The sequence below is a fragment of the Tachypleus tridentatus genome, chromosome 10 (assembly GCF_004210375.1).
Source record: "Tachypleus tridentatus isolate NWPU-2018 chromosome 10, ASM421037v1, whole genome shotgun sequence".
In the NCBI taxonomy this organism is placed as follows: Eukaryota; Metazoa; Arthropoda; class Merostomata; order Xiphosura; family Limulidae; genus Tachypleus; species Tachypleus tridentatus.
In genome coordinates this window covers 75950312-75969429 of record NC_134834.1, presented here as the reverse complement: position 1 = coordinate 75969429, position 19118 = coordinate 75950312, and the positions used below count along the sequence as shown (strand labels likewise).

Sequence of the window (19118 nt, the reverse complement as noted above, 5' to 3'; positions counted from 1 at the left end):
TTGGAAGAATGAGATGGTCTGCTTTATAATGGCCATTCTCTTACGATATACAAAAGCTGCAACCTTTAGATATTATCTAATCGGCCAGTCAGCTAAATATTCTATGCTATGTGCGAAAGTTGCAACAATATTTCCACTGAGAAAGTAGATACCATCTACTAGATAACACCAAAGAAACAAATGTAAATAGAATGAGACCACTCATTAGTTTTCTGGACCACAAGTTTATGTCATAAGTGTATAGAACAATATTACATGAATAACTTTAACAATGTTTATATATAATGGAAGAAAATACATAATATCCCTATAATTCATCCTATATGTTGCAAAGGTTGTATTGTATTTACTTCAGGCAGTATTATTTGAGCGATAAGTGGAAATCGAAACGTCACCAAATAAAAACAGTACCATGAACTTGAACAAAGAGATTCTCGTGAAATAAGAACAATTTCAAAGTGCGCTGACTAATCACAGATTTAAACATCCTATATCTAGAATATAAACTGCAGCAGGAAGATTTTTAAAGCATGATTAAACACACTATGCATTTCCAACATGGTATTTCAAAACTTCTATCATAAACGAATCACTTCCTATTGATCATAAAACCGTAATCAAATTAAACATTTAACGACTACTGAGATAAATATTTCGAAGATAAACAAGAAACAAAGGCCAATATTACGAGTGAAGCAACTCAGGCTTATTGAAGTTACAAGACATCGATCACTTCATGCAATAAATTGTAAATTTTCTAAAGATTTATATTTTTTGTTTCTGTTCTTCCCTTAATAAACATTTACAGCATGACCGACTACTGGATAAAGCAGTATACACTGGACATACAAGAAGTGTAAATCATGAAACAAGACTAAATATTAAAGCTGTTTTAAAAGTCAAGGTGTGTCTTGTTACGTTTTGGTAACAAACTAATGTCAAGGATGTTATAGGACGACGATAACATCTGAATTGTCAGGACATAAAATCATTAAAAGAGCTTCCATAAAAAAATCATATCACGTTAAATCAAAAAGATGAGGTGTTCAGGCCTTGCCAGAATGATCTAGACTAGAGTTTTCAATTAGAGATGAGGTGTTCAGGCCTTGCCAGAATGATCTAGACTAGAGTTTTCAATTAGAGATGAGGTGTTCAGGCCTTGCCAGAATGATCTAGACTAGAGTTTTCAATTAGAGATGAGGTGTTCAGGCCTTGCCAGAATGATCTAGACTAGAGTTTTCAATTAGAGATGAGGTGTTCAGGCCTTGCCAGAATGATCTAGACTAGAGTTTTCAATTAGAGATGAGGTGTTCAGGCCTTGCCAGAATGATCTAGACTAGAGTTTTCAATTAGAGATGAGGTGTTCAGGCCTTGCCAGAATGATCTAGACTAGAGTTTTCAATTAGATGCTGATTCTTCACAGTCACCTTGCAATTCATAAGATCTAAAAAAAAAAAAACATGCCTACATCAACAAAAATAACATAGTAATAATAATAATATGTAAATCATAATTGTTTATTTCTTTGTATTCACATTTTAGTGGTAAGCGACAATTTAGGAAAGCAGCATGGTGGTTTTTTATACCAAAAAAGTTAAGAAACGCAGATGTAGATGACATGAGCAGAGATTCAAGACCTGCTAGTCTAGTTACAATGAATCAGACCAGTGATTCCCAATCGTTTTTCCAAGTGAAGATCAAACAGTTCCGATTCCATAATTTCACAAACCACTTCATATAGTGTCAAGTTTTTACAGTATTTTATAGTTAAATTTTGAAATAATATATTTCAGAACAATATTGTAAAGCATATACTTTGAAACTATCTTGCGGACTACTTTAATCTCCCCGCGGATCAATACCAGTCCACGGAACAACGGCTGAAAACCGTTAAACTGGATGACACCAACTGAAAATTCGAAGCATGCTAATTTTTATGCAGTGATTTAGTTGCCAGCAGTGGAAAGGTGAGGTACGATAGTCGTGCCACAGTGATCTAAACAATATCCAGCAGAAATTCTAGGTATGTTAAATTAGTATCAGTGACATGAATCGAGGCATGTAAGCCTTGCTCCAATGATCTAGACGACATCAAGTGAAAAATCGAATGTGTTAATCTTGTTGCAATGACTTAGACTTTTTACCTGATAACATTGACGCCTTAATCCAGACGACATAACTCAAACGTTTTTATATCATAGCTTGGAGACGATGATCTAAACGACACAAGGTAGAAAATCGAGTATGCTGCAGTAACTTAGACGACATCAAGTGGAAAGATAAAACATAAAAATAACTTAAAAATGACAATAGACTGGATGCATCTTTCAAACTTAACATCTAGACGTTTTAATTTTTAGCTTTAATATGTTTGGTACTATTGGCTAAAAACCAAAGAGATACTGTTGTTTTTAACATGTAGTTTCGAATATTTTTTTTGTTTCTCTCCATTTCAAGGTTGCACTTTTGTATGTTACACTAAAACGTTCATCTTCTATATAAAGGGATTGTTGGTTAACAAATTCAAGTACATTGTTGAATATATACTGGCAGGTTCTTCAAGATACTCACCTGTAAGCTTAGTGCAATACTTGTAAGGAAAGGCACTGTTAAGTCATGATGAGGCACTACAAAACCAACCGCTGGGTCAGCGATAATTCTTCGGATATACAACGCTAAACTCAGAGGTTTGATATTCCCCAATGGATACAATAGATATCACGTTGTGGCTCTGGTATAAGAAAAACACAAATAAAAACAAAATATTGTTTCTATGGTATTTTAGTAACAGAAATTAACGACCTTTTAATATCAGATTCTTGTTTTTCTTTAACTGGACACTCAACGTTTCGCTTTACAGCTACTTCACGATAGTTTCACTAAAACACAAACTGTAACTGACAATACAAAGATCCAAATGTTTTAAATAATGAATTATATACGCCAACATGACCTAAAGAAATTAAATAAGGACTTTTCTAGTCCACTGTTTGTAAGTTCAGAACCACGTTATTATTCATTCTTCTAGAAATTATCCTAACTAAAATAAAACAAATGGCTTATGTCAGTATAAAAATAGAAATCTGAACTGTGCTTTCAATGTTACTTCAGTAATTTAAACTGCGTAAACTTTAAACAAAACGAAATAGGATTAGTCAGATGGTTTTCACAACATAATTTATTGTAAGTGCTTCCAACACATCATAGACGGTGCTTATGATTTCGCAATCCTTAAATTGTACTTAAACATTGACACAGCCTTCTGTTATACCGGCGAAGCGTTTTAAGTTTTTCTTATGAATAGATACGGAATTCGTGATAAGCTATGAAACAGCTGTGTGTAATTTATTTTAAATATTCATAGAAGATATAACAAAATACAGACGACGAGTTACAAGGCTATAAGTGCTATTGAAGTCATAATACTGAACTTGTATGTACTTGAATGCTTGTATCCACAGTTCTTTCAGTGAATTTACACCCTCTCTCTACTAACGTTAAATATTATACCAATTAAGGCACGATTATCTTTGGTATATTTAGGCTCGTATGATATATGTTGGTTTAATAATTGGCAACATCGTTTCGACGAATTCGTTTCTTCCTTTGTTTTTTCTTTCTATCTACGCTGAACTGAAGTAACATCAATAGAGTGTGGAAGCAAGTTTTCCAAAACGTTGCTATCATTGATTAAACGTATGACAAACAAAGTCCAGAAACTAGTGCTACATCTAAAAACACTCTATAAATACTTTTAAAACGCTCTGGAGAGACAGACTAGATCACCTTACTTTTTGCTTTTCTTTCTCCGAATTATTATTATTTTTTACAATGATCAGATATGTAAGATACTGTTTACAGAGGGCAGTAATTCAGATGCCTTTTAAAGTTATGTAAATAATGTTTCAGTATTGCTATGAGTACTGTATTACACGTTTTGGACCTAACTGGTCGTGGCTGCCATATAAAAAATAGAAGAAACTGAAAGCTCCATTGTTGCTGTGCGCGCTTATTACACTCAACTGCACGTGGTCATTACGCTCAACTAAACAACCGTTCTGAACGCATTTACAAAACAATTAGTTTGTTTTGCAGAATGCATAAAATACGTAAACCGAGTGATTTAAAGACTGTTGAAGTAAACAGTTTTGTCATTGAAATGTTTATAATTATTAGCAACCCCGGATTAAGGCATGGGCTTACCGGGCTGAAGCCCAGGGTCTCATACTAATTAGGGGGCCTCAAGCTATAACTAGGAATGTATTGCGCGTAGAGGCTGTGTCTCGAGAGGGCCTCTATAAGTTGAAAAGCCTAGAGCCAATAAAACCCTTAATCCGGCCTTGATTATTAGTAATGCAATTTATTAATTGCTGTGAGAATTATTATATATGTATTTATAAGTCTCTCATCCCAGGCATATACATATATATATGTGAAGTTTTTATCACTTGCTGAATGTCGGTTGAGCTAAAGATCTTGTTCAACAGATAAGCTTGTCTTTGCTGAGAAATCTGCAGCGCTTCGCTGTCATCGTGGGATGTGTACATTAGCCACATGGCCTCAGTGAGCAACGCGACCTATCTAGCTTGAAGTTGGACCTTGTCAACAGCGGCGCGTACTCCCAGGATTAGAGCCTTTGAGAGATCAAACTTCTGAACAAGTGAAGGGCAATTATTACACAGAGGGAAGTGAGAAAGAATGATTGGATATGACTCTATCACGTGGTCCATGAACGTAAAAGCAAAAGAGTGATGACATTGAGTTTATATAACTTCGTTAAAAAAAACAAAAACGGAGGACAGAATTAAATAATTGATTAAAATCTGCTTTCTCAGTGTTATCCATAAACGGATGTCACATACATCGTTACTGTAGAGTGTTTAACATAGAGAATCAGTAATGTACAAATAATTATTTGACACGAATGAAAGTGCCAGTACTTAGAATAAATTGATGTACCGATATACGTTATACAACTTAATTCTATCTGTATATAAAACTCAAACTAGAGCATTTCTTTTAACTTCTTTATTTCTCTTTCTTAGGATTACCAATCCGTAATTGTGAACTGCTGTCCAGAGAAAGGGCAGCTAGCCAGCAGCAGTTGCTGCCAAAAGGGTTTTAATTAGCTTTTCAAATGTGTTAAGAGAATTGCCTTTCACTTGTATATCGCGCCCACAAATGAAAGTGTAGAACGCATTGGGAGATATTATTCTACAGCCCCAGACCTTTCAGTCCATAGCTTGGCAAGCTAGTCATTAAAACACGTGTATACTTAATTTCTTTTAAAGGAAACTAATAAGCAAAATAAATGTAATACTTTAATCTAATGGACGTAATAAAGTATTTCAAGAATATATATATGAAATAACAAAGTCCACAGAAAATTAGAAAAATACAGACCAACGTACACGAAACGTAACACATGAAAACAGTCGAATGTTACTATGGGAATATAACTTCTCTGAGCAATTAACACAGTTATTCAACCTGATTATCTTCTGGACGAACTGTTAAGACACGTTCCACTAATCTTCCTACATAGCTGCAGCCAGCTGATGGAAGATGGTTGTATTCTGCTGATGAAATGGTGAGTTTGTCTTTCAGATGTTCTATCGAACTCAGGTCATAAGAAACAGTTGTCGTGTCAAGGCTTCCATTTTGTTTCCTTCAAGTTGTACTGTCGTAATTCTAACACCCTGCTGGAAAATCAACAGTTTTGGATTAGTTTCCAGATGGATTAGACGGATGTGACGGTCCTGGACCGGTGGATGACCCATTCCTTCCAGAACATGGCTTGTCTCTCACAGAGCTGGTTTCCTGGTTTCTACGAACTAGTTCGCAACTTCTCTCAAAGACAGACCGACAGAAACTAGACGATCTTCATTATTCAAGCGGGTGTGATCGTAACTTTTGCTCTTCTTGTATTGATCACAATGATGTATTTCCGACATTCTTTTGTAAAGATTCTTAATTAGATCGATTTGTCAACTTTTAACTCAGCTTAAATACCTAATACTGATTACCTGGTGTTTTTATGAAATAGCACGACCTGAGCTCAGTGTTTTGTTATCCGAAGAAACAACAGTAATTCAGCCTGTTTATCTTCTTTGTCTTTAACTTGTAAATAAAAATATACATATGTTCAATGAGCTATTGGTATGAAAGTTAGACTGTTTCTTTTCGTAATACGTCATTTGAGCTAGTGATACGAAACTTACATTTTGTTTTGAGCATGGTATTTAGGTTGCTGCAAAAATTGTCATCAAGGTGTGGGGAACAAGTGAGATACACTTCCCTTGTAAAACCATTCAATGCCGACGAGTTAGAAGCTGGAAACAAGTACTGCATAATTACATCTAGAAGTACTAATGACAGTGCCTCTAAATATGCAAATGTTATCTCGTGTAGTGCTACAGATTCAGTTTAATTTGTTTCCAGTGTATGCGCTGAAATAGAATTAACACTATAATCATGTTATTCTATTAATAAATTTTACTTTCTGAGGATCAAGTGCTAGTTTGCAATTATAAACAGAGGGGTGTGTCTAAAAGAATCAGTATATTCTTGGCGAGTGAAATAAAGCTAATGCCATCCATATAACTAATGCTACTTTGGGCATATTATGTCTGAAAGCAAATGAATGGTTAACAAAGAATTTGAGGTCATTTGCCAAAGACTGTGCCGACAACCTGGGTTGAAACAATAAATTGAATCCAATGAATCACTTAAAGAATGTGAAGATGTATCTGTTAAACCAGATCATCACCAGAGTAGAACACTCTTCTAGGCACATTTAACATTGAAGCAGAGTTGGGTAGGGGTTATAGAGTGGATGCTGGAAAATAGAGTAATACTATCATCAGAAGGTATTTGGTCTTCTCTAATAGTGATTGTAATGAAAGAGAAGGAAGTGTAAACATTCTTTGTTGATTTTGAGCAAGTCAACTGTTTACACCATTGATGTATGTATATTTTATGAATAATTAAATGTCTGGATACATTATAAGATTTCTTTTGTTTCGTCATGATAGAAATGACACCTAGTCACTAGCAAGAAGAAGTGATTGATGAAAACAGACCCAACTAGTTAGAATTTCAAGGTCTTTATACAGGAAATACTTTGGAATTTACGTGATGCAAAGTCTGTAGATCATTGTGGAGTGTCATGCACTACAGATAACGTATGGATTGTTTTTATGACTACATTAATGTCCAGACATAGAAAGATGGTAACTAAACAATACACTATATATGCTACGGTAAAGAAATTACGATAAAGCCTGAGGAAACCATACCAGCAGGTTATCAATCTTTTTCTGCAAATAATACGTCTGGGAATTATTCGTTTTCTCACATAGATTTAAAAAGATATTTCATATGTGCTGCTGGTTAATGATTACTTCCACAACTTTTATATGGTTTGTGAAGTTAAACTGACTTACAAGTAATTATTTTTATTGAATTAAAACATATATTGATAAATACGGTATGTTAATATATCAGTAATTGACAGCACAGTTGGAATACCTTGAGTAATACACCAGAATAAATGAGCAAACTTTAATAGTCAGTTGTTGAAAAAATTGTTGTAACTGGTAGGTGTGAGAAGGTACAACTTTACGATATTTTCCTTAGCCTGATATTTTGGAGAAAGGGTTATGCAGATTACCAAGTGTATGCTTTCAAAATTTGTGAACTTACACTGATATAACCAAATGAACATGTAGCACATTATAACAAACAGGTCAACAAAGAGTCAGTCGATTGGTTGTTTCCCAAACTCACTGTTATTTAGAAAAGCAGTTCCAAGTGGATGTGATGTATGATCTTTATATCTAGTGCAGACAGCATCCAAAGGAATATGTAAAGTGGCCATGACCTTCACAAATGGATGCACGTGATTTTCATTTTTTCATCAAACAGATCCAGATATTTTCCTTCCTTAAAATTGTTATCCGAAATCTGGAAGTAACAGAGGTTAGTTAGTGCTAGAATGCTAGTTTTGTTATATTTATACTCCCGAAGTCATGAGTGGAAGCAGCTGTTTTTATGTCACTGGCGAAATGTCAGTTACTGACACGAGAATCCTGTACGAATCATTGTTCTGCCATGGCAACCAGGCAGTGACAAAAAAATCTCATGTTTCTGTGAGCAGGTACTAAGGCCTGCCTATGAGAGTTTCTGTCACTAGCAACCTTTCTTAGAAAGCCTGAACTGCCATGTTCAGAAGAGATAGGGAGACATTTCTTTTAGCATAGTCTTTGCTGCACTGAAGAAGGTATAATACCTATTGTTATTTTATTAGTTTAACCTGTTTTTAGCGTCATAAGCTCACAAACTTTCCTCTGAGCCACTAGGGAGAGCCTGAATTTGACCATGACTTCTGTATTGTTTACAAAGTGAGAACTTGAGCACTATTGTAGTACGAGTTGTAAAGAACGACAACCAATTGAGTTGTCAGCTATATGTTATAAAATACTTAAATGACATTGTTGAGAAAGAGCTACCAAACAGACAGTAAAGCTCAAAATGCTTGTCTTTTTGTAAAATAGATATGCAATATTTCTATTTAGTCAGTGGTAACCATCCAAGGCCATGGCCCCTGTAGAACCTGTGGAGATTCTAATATAAATTTGCAGAAGGAGTAAAATGACACCAGAGAAGACGGATACTACACATCTACCAGTGTAGAGCAGGGTAAAGGTAACATTCAAACTTACCAGAAGGTACCAAGCAGGGTAAAGGTAACATTCAAACTTACCAGAAGGTACCAAGCAGAGTAAAGGTAACATTTAAACTTACCAGAAGGTACCAGAATGTGAAACGAGACAGAAAGGGTAAGAATTATGTTGTGACGAAGAGAGAATCACAAAATAAACTGTTTTATGATAAAGATCAGAAGAGAGAAGAGAGAAAGTTGTTTTCATGTACAATATTCGTTTCATACAAGCAACAATTTATTGCAAGCTTGGGTGTTTATCAAGAACCCTTGGATTTTGATTTTGTGAACAAATTATTTCATTTGTAAAATGTAACTTATAAGGGAATATCTACATATATACTTTTACAATTTAAAAGTGACACTTTAAAATAAAATATATAACTCATAAAAAGTATTTTAAAAAGTTGAGAAACATACCTTGATGAATGTACAAAGAACAGAATGTTAAAATAGAACGTAAAGGTTTGGATAAACTAATAAAAGTAATCTTACAACTTAACCTACAAGCCATAGTTTTAATATGACTTGTAAAAGCTCAAAATATAGAATTCTGAAACGCAGAGTATAGATTTAAATCGGTGGCAAAATTAGAAATAAACATTTATTCAAGAACATGTTCAAATATAACATATTAGTTTATCTTGAGTTCTAGCTGGTGGTGGCCAAGAAATAGCTTATGCAACTGGTGGAGGTACTGCGTATTTTCGCTAATATATTACTTGGTGATTATATCTATATGTGATTCAACATTGTACAGTATTGCGTTGTAGTCTTTATGTTTGTTAACAATTAATTGAAAATTACTTTGTTTCCATGTTACGGATATGGAAGTTTTTCTAGACTATGTATTAAACGATATTGCAACCTAAGGATGCATAAGTACGAAGTAAAAGGATTTAGCAATATTAAATTATATCCTGTAAAAATACATACATGACAAAATGCAAAAAAAAAAGTTTACTGTAGAAACAAATGTTGGCATGTGAATCTTATGGAAAAACAAACATAGAAAATAGAATTGTAATATTTAACTAATTAGCATGGAGTAAATTGTAAGAATTTATGTTCTTTAAAAACAAATACAGAATTTAAGAGTGCACCTCTGTTTCAATTTAAATACGTGAAAAGTATTAAAATGTTAACCTGAAACTGGGAAGTATGCACTTTCTTTTTTACATATTTGCAAAAAGGTTTCGAAATAAACGTGTACGGAACCTTAAAAATATATATATATTTAAAAATAAAATAAAATAAATAAATTTAAAATAAGATATATCTAATGTAGTCTATATTAAGGTGGGGTCTGTTTCTTCATTTTATTTTAATGGTTAATAAACAGTTTAATTTTCGCATTTATATTCCGTGTGAGTTTTTATTTATATTGTGTATAAAATGGTAAGTATTATTGGTTACAGTAAATGACATATAATTATAAGATATATATTGTCCCTCATGTAAATGTAATGACATCTAATGTTAACGTTTAAATTACGGTAGGCGTTAAAATAAAAGAATAAGGATGGACATGAAAGGCTTGAAGAAAAGAGAAGAGAAAGCGAGAGTTTTTATGTGCAAACACTGAAACTAAAATTACTCACAACTTTTTATTCTAATATAGCTTTATGTATACTCATTTTCGAAATTTTAGTTGACGTGTCCACCATCAAACTGTTTTGTAAATTTGTCCATATGCTGTCACACAAAATCAATAAACCTGTAAGAAATGTGAGTTTTCTTTATACATGGCAGTTATTATTGTTGGTTGATATCCAGCAGTTGTGTAGATTAGTATGTGTGTTTGTGTGTGTTTTCTTATAGCAAAGCCACAAAGGGCTATCTGCTCAGCCCACCGAGGGGAATCGAACCCCTGATTTTAGCGTTGTAAATCCGGAGACATACCGCTGTACTAGCGGGGGGCATAGATTAGTATATTAAGCTTAGTGTAGAGATAGAAATTTGAAATGCACATTTCCTCTTTCTAGTGGTTAGGACGCTCAACTCACAATCTGAGAGTCACGGATTCGAATCTCCGTCCCACTAAACATGCTTGCCCTTTCAGCCGTGGGGGCGTCATAATATGACGGTCAATTCCACTATTCGTTGGTAAAATAATAGCCAAAGAGTTGATCGTAGAAGGTGATGACTAGCTGCTGTCCCTCTAGTCTTACACTGCTAAATTAGGGACGGCCAGCGCAGATAGCCCTCGTGTAGCTTGTAAACAAATTAAAAAACAACAAACAAATAATCTTCTTTCTATTAATGGGATTTTAACTGTAAGCTAAATACTAACTTCAGTTTGAGTTTAAAAGTGTAAATAATTATATTTTCACTTTTAATGAAAGGGGAAACGAACCAAAACATAAATAGTATTCACGATGAAATTCTATTGTAGAAATACGTTACGTACTATACGCCAGACAAATGGCAGAAGGTACTAATGAATCAATAGGTAACTTTCTATACATGCGGGTTAAAACCAGTCCAAATCCAGCTTTTTAAATTTGGAATAACGGGTAAAATAGGCATATAAATAGGCCAAATTTAAAATAAATCTAAAGTAAGGTTAATATGTGACATGATTTATGGAGGGCAATGAGATTGCAGGGGGATTACCCCTCGCTAGCTTTGGCCCCGGTCAAAACACCAGCTATAATACTATTAGCCTTGCGATATTTCTTTCCTATCATATTGTGTGGTCTGTGAAAAGTTAAGTGTCATTGAGATATCCGTCATTAGATTAGCAAAATGAATATTTGGTTAAGAAAAGGCAGAAATCCAACGCAATAATTATAGTGTTCATTTCCATTACAGGAGTCCGCAAGATATGCTAATAACATTGTTTACAGTGTTTCAGAAACGTCAGCTCGAGTCATTGCAATAATGGCTACCGTATTTACATCGTAATAATGAAGGCATGTCACATGTAGCACGCACGGAATGTTGTGGTAGTGGTAGTGTAACATTGTTAGACAGCAGTTTCAACTCCTTCAGGAATAATGGTTAATACGTTTGTAGTATTTTTACGGATAATTCATTTATTGGATTAGAACGAACTTGTCAAAAGTCACTAGCGAAACGTCCGAGGTTAAGGTAATTAAGATCATTTGTAAATACACTTGGTTTTATGTATAAAGAGTTCTAGGCGAAACTAATTCTCCACAGTATTTAACCACAATACAAGAAATCACAAACTTTTTTGACGACTTGCAAATAAAAAGTATTGATTATACAAAATGACGTCATTTCGAGTATAACCGTTGTTTACTGAGGCCACTATCGATACCTTGATATTGAAAGACGCTTTGAAGATACTTATGAGGACGACGTGTGCATTGGATGATCCATATACATGGCTTCAAATCATGCCTGAGTGCATAGACAGTTCTATAAACTCACGCGCAGATGATTCAAAGTAAACTGATCGCGACTGTAAATGTTTTTTATACTTTTAAAGAAATAATTTACGATTTTAATTCTATTATGATACTTTTTAATATATTCAATTTAAACTCAAAATACAAAACACGACTTTTACATTTTTGACTTCGCCACAAAAATGTTTACGTATAACGGTGTAACAATCAACACTTTGTTGACGTACGGCACTGTAACTCTGGAATTATTGTTACAATATTATAAGAGAAGACTGTTTGGAGGCTGTAACAGTTAACCTAGTATGTTATAAAATGTTTGATATATATTACTTAGAACATATGTTTATGTAATGTGAAGGAAAACGAACATGTGTATACTTCTTGTATTCAGTGTTAACTTCCAACCATATTAAGTTTTGCACTTGAAGCGAAACTAAAAATAAGAATAGTTAGTTAAATACACCCTTCTTACGTTTATAACGACTAGAATGTATTGTTTCATCAATTGGGTACCATCGCAGTTAACAATGTAGTTTTGGCCATAATCCCAATTATATCTCATGAGGTTCAGCTAGATCAGGAGATTTTAAGTTAGTCCTAAACACATATATTAAGTTAATAATGGAAGAGGATATCTGTAATAAAAGTATAATTATAAAAATATAAATACGAGTTAAAATAATGACATTCTATATACTAAATTTTACGTTCAATACTGTTAAAGAAAGTAGCCACATGTAAATGATATAATATATCTTACTTAAGTAAGACAGCAGTACTCGCTGTTGACTTAAAGTATTGTTATGGATTGCTTGTTTTTGTGAAGTTCGCACAACGCCACACAAGAGCCCACTATTTGGTTAAAGAGTAGCTTTTAGAATACAAAATAAAAGTTCGAAAATACTAAAAAAAAATGAGAGAAATATGAGCATTTGTGTATCGTTATTAGAATTTTGTTACCCAATAATTTTGTGTAAATATTCCTAACTAGAAAAAATGTATGGAGCAAATACATGAGTCGTTTGTAATCATAAGCCTAATTTTGAGAAAAAGCTTGTTTTGTTTCGCTCCCAAATGTTCATGATTAATACGTAATTGTAATATATTAATTAATTTGTTTAAAAGGTTACCTTAATGATTCTAACTTGATGGATAAACATGTTGTTTACATATCAATATATACGAGTATCACGTTTCCCTAAACCACAAAATATTAGAGAAACGCTTGCTTTCCAAAATTAACTTTCTTGTAATAATAAACATAATAATCACAAGTTGCACATGGACTTAGTAAAATGAAGAAACTCTTTTCAAACATGACAGTTAGTAAATACACCTTCTAGCTAGACAACCGCAGCACACATAGTCTTCGTTCGCTATCGATCTTACTACAATAAGAACGAATATTATTTTAAATTAAATCAATATATTTTAACACTGAGAAAGCACGTGGATTGTGCACGATTTCCTAGACAATTAGAAACAAGAAACTTGAAGGTTTAGCTTGTTTACTATTCGGGAACATTTAGGAAACAGTTTTATTTACTGTTTATATAGAGATAATTTTGTTGAGAAACATCACTTTAAGCATAGTAAAAGTAATGCTAATCTTCATTTTTACCACAACTAATGACGTAATCTTACGACGTGCATAAGTTTAGGTATAACAGCTGCCATTAGCTTATTCGATCCTTTATTTCATCTTTTTTCATCATTTTGTAAGTGAAAGAGAAAAACTGATAAGGGAAATAGATATATAGATAAATGTTTACTGACGATTTCCAAGATATCTCGATCAACTAAGTTGTGCATGGAAGACAGTTTTGAACCTTAAATATTCGAATATATACGTATTAATGTACAATTTCATATACAACTGTTGTTTGTTTGCATTTAAGCTAGGAAAGTCATTGTTAAACAAAATAGTTTTGTCAACAAGTGTTTTATTTAGATAACTGTGAAAGAACAGGTTATTTTCTCCAATGGGTCAGTAAAGTGATATAACTATGGTGGATTTTAAAGAAAAAACAAGGCAAAAACATTACACTTTGCTGTGAAACTTGATCACCACTACAGCCGCTGCTCAAGGAACGGAGAATGGAGGTTAACTTTATGGTCGAGGAAGAGGTTAACATCAAGTCAAAAGTTTATGTGGGCTATGCATGAAGTCTGGGAAAAAGACAGGAACGACAGACAGACAGACGGGAATAGAGGGAGGCCTCCTCGCTCCATTTTTTCATGTCTAACTATTCCGCCTCCTTCTTCTCGGATTGCCCTTCAGTATTCGTTCGTCACTGGCTCGACTCGGCCTGGTACTGTTCAGCACAGTATCGCGAGAGAAAGTCAGTGACACGTGATCCTGTATGCTCCCACATTTTTCGTGCTTGGCTGTCCTACATGTAGATGCCTCTCCTGGGGGATGTACACCGGAAGTTCAAAAGCCACGTGCTTCCATAATCCTTCGTGAAAAAAAAAAACACTCTATAATTTTTACTTTTATTTTTACTTATAATTTAGTGTACACCGTGTGGAAAACAAGAACTGTTGATAAAATTAATACAGTTAATGTACGTTAGATGTAGTTTGGTTACGACCTTCTTTTCAGAGCTACCAATTCGTTTTTGACATACAGTTAATTGAGTTTGTAAACGTTATCCGTGATGTGTATTTATGCTGTCCGTTTGCTGGTGTCATTGTAGGTAAATTTTATAGATTTTGTGGTAGTAATATGTAAGTATATAGCAGGACGACAATTTTTAAAACTACTAAGACTGTACAAAAATAAGGCGTGTAACAAACAACAGCACTATAATTAGTTTCAATTTCAATTCAAGATACTAAGGAAATCGACAGGTGACCAAATTACAATAAAACTAGAGCTGTAAAGACCAGCAGGAAAACTGTTAAAACTGCAATATTAAAAAGACCATGTATACAAATAAGAAAAATATAAAATATTTCTAGGTTTTTAAGAAGAGTCACGTGGTCAACATGTGAAGAGTCAATTGGTCAAAGTGTAAGGATTTAGGGTAAAGTTAACAAAAGACGAATACGAAAGTTTTGTTAGTTGAATTTCCTACAAAGCAACCTGAAGGCTATCTAAGTTAGCCGTCATTAATTAAAAGTGATAGACTACAGAGAAGGCAGCTAGTCAACACTACTCACTCCCAACTTCTTAACAATTACAAAGTGGGATTTACCTTAACAATATAATGATCCTTCGGCTGAAAGAGTGAGCACGTTTTGTGACGGGACTCAAGTCCATGACCCGTAGAGTGAAAGTCTAGTGTTGTAACCAACAGACGAAGAACAACTGTCTAATCAAATATTCTGATTACTCATATAGTTCAATGGTTCTTTGCTTGTTTCATACACTTAGTGCAAGATAACTAAAGTTTGACTCGTTTGACGCTTAATTACATCACAAAATGAAAAAAAAAAACTTCCCAAACTGCGTTAGTAATGGTTTCGGTTGTTGTTGTTGTTTTACGCTACATGGATATCAACAAACGACAATATAATAGTACGTGATCTTCACAATATGACATTGGTATAGCATCCAAGAGTAAAATAAACTAAAAACACAAAACTCGTTGGAGACAACATTTATTATTTTACTGATCAATTGGTTAGAACTATAGAACAATAATACTAAACTTAACATTACCCTATCTTTCAAACGTTATAATAATTGTTATACAAATGAATGTATAATTAGAACAATGCATACCTCATGGCAGACTCACTCTACTGATAAACCACAGCTCTGGGCATATTACTATATTGTTCACGAACTTAGGACGTATCTTATAATCCAAACCAGTCTCAGCTTCCATGAAAAGATAAAATGCATACTGTAACCTTCTTCTACGATTATTGTGTAGAGATACCATTGAAACATATGAAATATAATCTCACGGTTACGAAGAAAAATTATGAGAAAACGACACGGTACAATAATAATGGCTCAGTATGAGGGTCCAATACAAAAGTGTATAACACCATCTTAATTAGTAGTTTGTCTGTTATGTGTCAGTATTGACGGAGTCTTTCCTCGGCTGGGTTAACAAAGAAGCTGCCTTAGATCAGACATTTAGGAAGCAACTGAATTGTTTTCTATGTTACATTTCGAGTAACGTATGTTGTGTTATGTGTCATGTTTCGAAACGTCAACAACTACTTTCCACAACTAATGCCATATAAAGTTTCATTGGATGACAATCTAAATCACAGACCTATATTTGTAATTGAGCTGAGGAGAGACGACACTGCTCCTCGCTGATCAAGACGTGAGTTTTGTGACTTAATATGTTTATACTACAGTTCAACCAATCGAAATGCGAATAAAATCTTAGTAATAAATTTAGCTTCAATGCTGCGTACACTCAAAGTTTCTATCAGAATAAAAGTGTATAAATGTGTGTGTATATCTCAATAGAGTACACTAAAACTCTCTATCAGAATGAAAGTGTGTAACTGTGTGTGTATATCTGGATAACACACCAAGCTATACTGTAATTTAGCTCTTTCTTCTTTAATGTGAAATAGAAATAAAAACTTGGAAGAATCGCGAATAAAATAATTCTATGTTGTTGTTTCTCGAAGAAGTATTTTACACTTATACAAGACTAAAGTGGCTATGGAGTCTCTGAGGTAGGCATATATATTCATTTTAAATGGTCTGAATTTTCTGTAGTTAATTATTAATTGCAGTTGCCGTACGTCAATATTCAACTAAAAGACGAATGTATTGGCCTAACTGTCAGATTTCTTTCTATAGTTAATATAAAAAAGTTCAGAAGAGGAAGATATAGTTATGCTACCTTCATGGCGATGTCGAAATCTTATCAAGATGGTGGATTATCAAGGTTAAAACATGTTCTTAATTTGGGGAAACTATACCACATTATCAAATTCGTCTCCCCTAAACAAAAGTTTTAGAAAAACAATCAATTATTTGCCTAAACGTTTATTTGTTTGTTTGTTTTTGAATTTCGCCTAAAGCTACGAGGGCTATCTGTGCTAGTCGTCCCTAATTTAGCAGTGTAAGACTAGAGGGAAGGCAGCTAGTCATCACCACCCATCTTCAACTTTTGTGCTACTCTTTTTACTAATGAATAGTGGGATTGATCGTCACATTATAACGCCTCCACGACTGAAAGGGCGAGCATGTTTGGTGCGACGGGGATTTGAATCTGAGACCCTCAGATTACGAGTCGAACGCCTTAACCCACCTGGCCAGAGAAGATATAAAGTGTATATCTTCAGCTGTTGTTGGTTGTGAAAACTACATTGTGCTTTGGAATATAATTTAATGATTAAAATAGAAACTTTGGGTCAACTCGAACCAACTTTGTCTGTACGAAAAATTATATATACTTCCAAAGTTGAATTAAATATACTAAATTTAATCGACAAAATGACATAAGATAACAAACGACAGTATGTTTTAGAGAATAGTTTAATCTCACTTCTTATATACTTAGTAGAAGGAAAAATCAGTTTCATGTTGCGGTATGCCTATAACGAACGAAATATTTCTTCCTCTTGATAAAGAAAAGACCACTCTTCAAAATACCTCAGTTTTAGAGTCGTTTTGAAGTATATCGCTATACTTACATAATACTTACTTTACTTCACATTTCGTGTTAGTGTTCATACCATACATAAGTTTTATAAAAACTGATGAACATAAACATACGACTCTATACATTTATAGTCACATTTCTTGCTTCCAACAAGACTTACTCAAAAATGGCGGGAAACTGGACGTAGCACAAATGATATTTTTCAGTGGAACAATACTTTTAATCAAAACATAACAGGCTACACATAACACATAAGAATTGAAATAATCGTGTTTCGCAGTTCTATTATAAAATCTGTGTAATTACTTTTAATTTCTACTTGCAATGTTATTTTACAATATAAAGAAAAATTAAATTTTTAGTTCTATTACAAATTACTATAAATTGCCTCTGGTATTATGCGCTGTTTCTTTAAGTAAACAGAATCTTATCTTGTTCAGAAATCAATCTTTACTGTTAAAACTATAAGTTACCACTGATAGAATTACATACGCTGGAATTTTAACCATATATTTTAAAATACTTTATTAAAAAAGATTACCGATTATCGCCATTGCAACAGATAAAACGAATGCAGAAGATGAAGATACGAGCTAGAATAATTATTTTCTTATTCAATATCTCAATAAAAGTAATACTACAATGCTTTGGCCATGTAATATGTTTAAACAGCAATGGAAACCGCTATAAAAATAGTTAAATATTCTTAAGCATAAGATAAATCTTATGGAACATTCTAACCATAATATTGATGAATTTGTAATAACAGGCTTAAACCTGTTTTGAAAAATTTAATGTATAACACTGATGGGCTTATTAAACTTAAAAGAATACCTCTGATGACGTTATTAAATTTAAACTTGTAGAAAGAGTTTCAAAACATAACTTTTATTACCTTACTAAGCTTTAACTTGCATGAAAACATTTTAAAGCACATCATTGATGGCCAATTGTAATTTTCTCAGAACTAAATCACAAAATAATACGAATAAATCTATTTTGCTTATTCTGGTTTTCGTTAGATTAGTTTACTGTACCCTCAGATTTGTTGTTATTTAGGATACGAAACCTCTGGTCACTTCCAAACAGGCCAAAGCACATCGTGTTTTGTTCTTTCCAAGTCTTCATTAACAGAGAGAATAATATTTGTGGTCATTTCGAGGGTCATTGTTCTAGAATAAGTTCACCAGGTTGTTTCTTCCTCTTTTATTCATTACGTTTCAGAAACTGATTTCAGTAATTTTTGAATTAGCTTGTGGCATAAAATAAAGTTTAATAGATACCATACATTCAGAAAGTGTGACGGTTTTCAACACAAATAATTCAATGGAATGTCAATGATTATTCCATTGTAGGATGTCACGAACAGGGGCGTGTTTCTGATGTCATTATTAAGGCGGAGTAAGTTTACATTGATTGACAGAACCAATG

The 19118-nt window shown here is 33.5% G+C and overlaps 1 long non-coding RNA gene across 3 annotated transcripts; it reads right to left on the bottom strand.

Annotated features, from left to right (window-relative positions):
* Positions 1 to 208: 208 nt before the first annotated feature.
* On the bottom strand, positions 209 to 19052 carry LOC143229615 (uncharacterized). 3 transcript variants are annotated; one of them, XR_013015959.1, is made up of 4 exons: positions 15830 to 18535; positions 14145 to 14558; positions 2572 to 2731; positions 209 to 1444 (listed from the first exon to the last, which is right to left on the bottom strand). It is a non-coding gene; the product is annotated as an uncharacterized LOC143229615 (long non-coding RNA). The 3 variants fall into 3 exon arrangements; XR_013015960.1 differs by lacking the exons at positions 209 to 1444; positions 2572 to 2731 and adding an exon at positions 18725 to 19052 and having other exon boundaries at positions 14023 to 14558; positions 15830 to 15928; XR_013015958.1 differs by lacking the exons at positions 209 to 1444; positions 2572 to 2731 and having other exon boundaries at positions 14023 to 14558.
* Positions 19053 to 19118: the final 66 nt, after the last annotated feature.